The following is a 7,224-nucleotide window of genomic DNA, read 5'->3' on the forward strand; positions in this document are numbered from 1 at the left end:
TTCCATCCTTTCTGCTCAGCTTCTGCCTTCAAGTCTTTTTCCTGGGGAACAACAAGCTTTCCTCCTAAATCTAGCTGCATTTCCCAGTCACAAGCTCCCTCCAGGCAACCACACTCCTGCCTCCTCCCTAACTTACAGCCTCTATGTTTCTCCCCCTCACGTACAATCTGGATATCTAGACTCTTTTTCAAAACCTGAATTCACGTGTCGTCTTCTCACCTCAATACCTGCAGCTAAGCTTCTCAGCACCTGATTATGTCTCCACATATATTGTGATAAACTAATTTTGCAGCTTGACAAAATATGTCTTAACGTTGCAGTACCTGAACACAATGGGCATGATGGGTCGCCATTTACCCAGAGCGTCAGGTTCTGGGGGGTTGGCAACACATCATATGTAGCCCCTATCAGAAATCTAATGCGGCTCTCCTCCATACTCCACAGGTCCCTCCAGCTAAGCTTCCTCCTCTCTACGCTTTCCCAATTCAACCACTGAGCCTGTTTAGCCTGAGCCATTGCCTTAGCCCCCCTTAAAGACTCCTCCTGTCTACGTACCTGTTCCACTACCAGTTTTCTTCTATCCTTGGGGCCTACTGTATTCCACGCCAGTTTGCCTGGCCCAAGCCCTAAGCCTCCCCCGGCCAAACTGAACATTACCTACTATCTCTGCATGCCTAAGAGCAGCCTCTGCGTCCTGAACAGCCACTCTTGGGTTCCATTTTCTCCCCTTGGAAAGATTTGGAGCCACACTCTGAACTATTACGTCCTTACTCCCGGGTAACAACAACTCTGCCCTAACCTTGGTGCACTTAAATTCCTCTGTTAAGCTAGATACTGGCAGCTGAAGTATCCCTTTCCCATACAATGCCACACTACTTAGAGACCTGGGAGTGCCTAACCACTTCCTAATATATGAGCTAACAACACTTTCCATTCTCTCCACAACAGATACTGGGACTTCATAGATGGCCACATTAACCTAGGAAATAACCCAAACTGCAAACACCACAACTTCAACTTTCCTGGGAGCCCTGACTCATCTATTCTATCCAGTCCTTCAGCGACATATTTTCTAAATTGCACAACTTGCTCAACATCATTCAAATCCACATTGTCCCACCTACCTAGGCTCTTCACTGACTTTTCCCTAATTATTGGAATTTCCTCATCATCTATGATAAATTTCCTATCATTTAATTTCCCTCTACATAATGAGATACTTCTAGACTTCTAGACTTACTTGATTTTCATGCTGGCCCACTTAAGGTTCTTAGTTACCTTCTCTAATAATAATGTAAAGGTGTGTTTCCATTTGACATGGACATAGTCAGGGTCACCCAGAAGAAGAAACTGTTCAAAGGCACATGTAGCGTCCATAATACACGCCAGGGAGATGCCACTTGAGAACACAGCCGGATGGAATCTGTCATGTAAACACAGCAGGGCGGAGTAAGGGTGGAACACTGCCAGTAGCATTGTAATATAGGAGCACAGGTGTGCATATTGAGAGGGAGGGGCAGTGGATAGGTCCAACAAACCTGGGACCTTCAGCACTTCCTGTTGGGTAGGCATGTGCTGTTTTTCCCTAAACATAACTACCTGAGGTTTTATCCCAATATGTGCCTGTGTTGACATCATTGTAGTGGCATCTCGGAACATAAACAGCAGACACAGAAGAATGCCTAGAGAATAATATGTAGATGTGAAGGGCCACTGCAAATTGGCAACATTTGACGAGTTGGGATCAGAACGTGTTGGATCCTGTTGATCTTTAGTAGGTCTTTGGAGCTGACTTTACCTTTAAAATTCTCAAAAACTGTACTTTAAAATCACATTGAATTTGACATGGACATAGCATCACCAAGAACAATAATCCATTTAGACTTTCAAATATCCTATGAAGGATACTGGTCAGTGATCATTATTTTAAAATGCTTCCATTTATAAAGATAGTGTGGTAAGATAACTTGCAATTTTTTAAACATTATCATTTCATTCCTTATAATGTGTAATATGCAATGGGAGAAATCTTTTCCTTAAAACAAGTCTGTCTCTGGCCTGTTTTTGTCCTTTTTGGCTCTAACCACCTGTGCCATAATACCACAAATAGACAAGCATCAAAAAGACAGGCATCAAAATCCATTGATGCTGATAACACTGATAATTACATTTGTATTGGCAGTCATCTGGTAATAGGTGTTTACATAGGTCGATTGCTTTATTACTTGGCAACAAAGTAATTAAATAAATTACATTTGGATTTCAGGGGTAGAAAGACAAAGCGTGAGGGAAGATAAGATATGGATAAAGCGAGCACGAGAAAAAAGGGGGAAAAAATAGATAATGGGAGACTGACAAATGGAAATACATAGGGAGAGAGGGACAGATGGAAATAGGAAAATGGGAGCAAGATCAAGAGTTGGGTAATGACAACAAAGGAGAGAAAATAGAGTGAAATAGGTATAAAGATAGATAGATAAATAGAAAAGAACGGAAAGAGGAGGAAAAGAGAGTGAGCTAAAGGATGTTCAAAGATCCAGGGGTGACAGATAGAGGACACAGAGAAAACATGAACAAACATGCGCAAAGGGAAATAGGGGGTAAAAAAAAATAAAAATACATTTCATATTTTCTGTTTCTTCATTCCCCAACTGTATTCCCAGACCCAAACTAAATTATAAGCATGGGTACACAGTACCACTTTAAAGTAGCCAAACCTCCAGTGGCAACTTCAAATCCTACTCAGCTACTGAACCGAAAGATCAAGCTGACCACTCTGCTGTCTTGTTATGCTGTTTAAAGGAGTTGTATTTATTTTGTCCTTCTTGCAATTCGGTTTCTAAGAAATTACATTCTGCTGCAAATAAGTATTAATAATAAGTATTTTCTTCATTTCATTAAAAGTTTCCATTTACAGCTTCACCTTCCTCAAGTTTGTTATATATCTAATATATATATACATATATGTGTGTGTCTGTGTGTGTGTGTCTTGTTTTTAATTACTCCTGGGTCAAATGTACTTGTTATTTTTGATCAAAATTAACATCTTTCTTTTTTTTTAATAATCAAATTAAAGTTAAATATCTGCATGTGAATGTGGGCTCTCTTTAGGATGGGACGAAATTGTAGTTGGTTTCCATTTGGAGCTCCTCTAGAGTCTGAGTATTGCCCAATCACGTTTGAGCGGAAAGTAAACAGTCCATATGGAGTCAGAATGCACTGGCCAAAATGCATTCTCGAAATTCACCAGCTATCGTTTTATGACAATTTATCTTTGTATCTACAGTATATTCATATGGAGATATCTCCCTACCTTGGAATAATAGGGTTCTATCTGTGTTCTGAGTGGTTCTGAGATTCTAAGCATTTTTGCATTTCTATAAAGAAAATGCTATGTAAAACTAGTCTCTCTCATACATGAGACAGACACTATGGTGATGGACACCATAGTGTTTTTCAATGGGTGTGTTCGGAAATGGTCATTTTGAGTGAAGAAACGCACTCTGGCAGAAAACTGGACCATTCTTAAAATCGGAGCGGTGCTGGAATGTACCGTTCCGTTATCCAGAGCACTGCTCTTTCAGAACAAAGTGCACTCTGGGCACTATGTCTGGGAAAAGGGAGCAGCAGCATCAAACACATCTGAAATGACAGGACCCCTGCTGGTGAAATGTTACTTTTTCACTAATTGTTAACTTGTTAAACCCCTTGTTAGCTTGGTTTCTGACATATTTTTTATGAACGTAACATTATTATAGCCTAAAGTCGTGTCTCATTAAAATCATCTTCATCTTCATTGTCATGCTCACACCTTAGCTCTTGAACCTTAAATGTACAACATCAGAATCCTCACTTTTGTAAATGGGGTTTTTAGGGACAAGTGGAATGCAGATAGAAGCTTCTAATCCTATGAGCTCTCTCTCTGCTGGGAGTTGAAGGTTCTATCTTACAAAATACATGAAAAGAAGCAATGATTTTTAAGGTATACAGTTTACTTATAATTTTTTTTCAATATATAAAATGAGTGTTGTGTGAGAAAGTCTAATATACTATTTTCAACGACCACCTTTCACATATTAAAGAAAAAAACTGTTTTAGACTGATACAAAAAAACAAAATAAAAATAAAAAAAGCTTTGGCAACTAACACAGCAAACAAGTTAAATCACAGCAACAACCAACCAAATGAGGACAGAGACACATCTACAAACAAGAAATTAAACATATAAAATTAATAAAAAGCAATATACTGAATGTCAGCATGAAAATAATAAGAAATACCACAAAAATGGCACTCAACAAGGTGAGGCATAAGGATATTCTCAATATTCTCTGTACAGATCAGTAAGCAAGGTAATGTTTCACAAAGTTTTTTTAACTTAAGACTTTGTCTGAATTTGAAAGATTTTTGTATTTTTTCTTCACTGATCATATACATAAAGATATTTTAAACAATGCAACAATTCAGTTTTTACTAACAATGTAATTTTGAACTATTCATCTTACATTATTTCATAAACTACCTCTAACTAAGGCTGTACCTGATTCAGGGTTATGCCAGTTGAATCCAATTCCGCCGTTCAAAACTAATATTCAACAGTTCTTCTTGTTTTCCATACAAAGGTAGAACAGGCTCAGGTTGGGCTGCAGGATGTTCAGTGTGACAGCAACATTCATGTAATATAGTACACAAGCACGGCATTAATGTACAACAACATTTTTGTTGATAACACTAGTTATCAGACAAAAGCCAGCCACTGTATCGTATTAAGTTGTTGTGGGCTTTTAATTCACCACTTCAAAGCAGAAGGTCTCTCTGTACCAAACTGTGGCGTCAAAGTAGGAGCGCACTGCACCGAAAAACGACGAATGACTGCTCGACTTAAAGCAATCTCAGTCGACTGAGGGTCTCTGACTGATAATTGGAATCTCTGACATTAACTCGTTGAGTGCCAGCCCTATTATATAATGGAAAGTGGCTTGTACTAGCTTTTCTGGCCATTTTGAGTCATCTTTCAAGACCCACAGAATATTTTGTACAAAGACTCTGAAAACACAGAATAGCTCAAATGAAAGAAGAAACTCTCTTTTTTGTCATGTTTGTTTGCACCTTGTTCCATTCTTGATTTATCGGAAGTTGAATAGAGGCTAGTTTCATCAAAAAGACCACTTTTTTTATAGAAAGCTGAGAAAAATGCATTTTTGTGAAAGGGAGTCTGTCAAGCAAAACAATGATTTGAATGTTATAATTTTGCCATCAATGACATAAAAGACATCTGAAAATTGTGTGTAATGTGTAATGTGTGTAAATGTGTAACTATGCAAAGTACAGCACAATGCAACAAATCACGGCCCCAGTTCAGAGAGAGAAAACCCACAAATAGAACTGGAGTCATATTCCATTATTCCTACCTGCAGTATTTGAACACTTTAATTTTTTCAAAGTAATTGCTTTGGACCCCGCGGTACACTCAGTGAAGAGCATGGGGGGGACGAGATCCATGAGTTTCTTCCAGCGTCCACTGGCAAAACTGGCCACTTGACCCTCAGTTTTTGGGGTGCATTTTATGCCAATATTGAATTGATGTAGCTTTGTTACTGTAGTTTCGAATCACCTCCGTACAGATCACTGTGCTCTCTAATCCCGGGCTACTCCACTTCATACTTTGATCTACCGTCTTTTTTACTACAACTACGAATCCCAGCAGCCCCAAAATTACACACAGGGAGCGTGAGAGTGCCCCCTTGTGCCAGCCGCCCAAAACACACTTTGACGTATATATACGTCAATGGCACTCAAGCGTTGGCTTTTGAATGACGTATATATACGTCAATGGCAATCAATAAGTTAAAGTGGCAGCCCTACCTCTAACTCATCATGCTGATAGACTCTGAGCCCTAGGCTTGGCTCATTTTTTCAACAAAGCACTTCAGTACTGGGTATCAGCTCACAGCATGAATCCAAACATGGACTAGATATCATTCATGTTGGCCTCTGAAATGAAAATGTGTCAAGTCAAGTCAATTTTATTCATAGCGCCTATTATCACAAAACATGGTTGCCCCAGAGGGCCTTACAGTGTACGACACGTCACTAATCAGATATTATGGCTTAAATATAAAGGTTAGAGAGCAGTGCTCTCTGACCCCTATAGAAAGTCCCCCGGCAGGGGGAACTATGGGCAGGTCCAGGCAACTTGAGCCAGCCCTAATTATAAACTTTATCAAAGAGGAAGGTCTTAAGTCTACCCTTAAAAGTGGAAACGGTGTCTGCCTCCCTAACTGAAACTGGAAGATGGTTCCATAAGAGAGGAGCGTGGTAACTGAAGGCTCTGGTTCCTATCCTGAATTTGGAAACTTTGGGAACCACAAGTAATCCTGCATTTTCAGAGCGCAGTGATCTTGAGGGTTGGTAAGGAACTATGAGCAACAACAGATAGGATGGAGCCAGACCATTTAGAGCTTTGTAAGTAAGGAGGAGGATTTTAAATTCAAACCTGGATTTTACAGGGAGCCAGTGCAACAAAGCTAAAACAGGAGAAATATGGTCCCTTTTCTTGGTTCCCGTTAGAACACATGCAGCAGCGTTCTGCACCAGTTGGAGCGACCTAAGTGATTTGTTGGGGCAACAGAATAATAATAGGGAATTACAGTAATCCAGCCTAGAGGTGACAAATGCATGTAATAATTTTTCAGGATCTGTCTGGGATAGGATATGTCTAATTTTTGCGATGTTGCGCAAGTGAAAGAAAGTAGTCCTTGAAGTTTGTTTTGGGAGGCAAAAGATAAATCTTGATCAAATAAAACTCTGAGGTTCCTTACTGATGTGCTAGAGGCCAAGGTAATGCCATCTAGAGTAATTACATTGTTAGAAAAGGAGTTTCTGAGGTGTTTGGGGCCAAGACCAATAACTTCAGTTTTGTCTGAATTAAACATCAAGAAATTATGGCTCATCCAGGCTGTTGCGTCCTTAAGACATGTCTGAAGTCTAGATAGCTGATCAGTTTGATCTGGTTTCATAGATAGATACATTTGTGTGTTGTCAGCACAACAATGAAAATGTATAGTGTTTTCTAATTATGTTGCCTAGAGGAAGCATATATAAAGTAAAAATGATTGGTCCAAGCACAGAACCCTGTGGCACTCCGAAGCAGACCTTAGTATGCACGGACGATTGGTCATTGATGTGAACAAATTGGAAACGTCCTCAGCCAGTATGTGCGCT

Source organism: Plectropomus leopardus, chromosome 8, assembly GCF_026936395.1.
Source record: "Plectropomus leopardus strain MGB_pleo_1.0 chromosome 8, ASM2693639v1, whole genome shotgun sequence".
NCBI lineage: Eukaryota > Metazoa > Chordata > Actinopteri > Perciformes > Serranidae > Plectropomus > Plectropomus leopardus.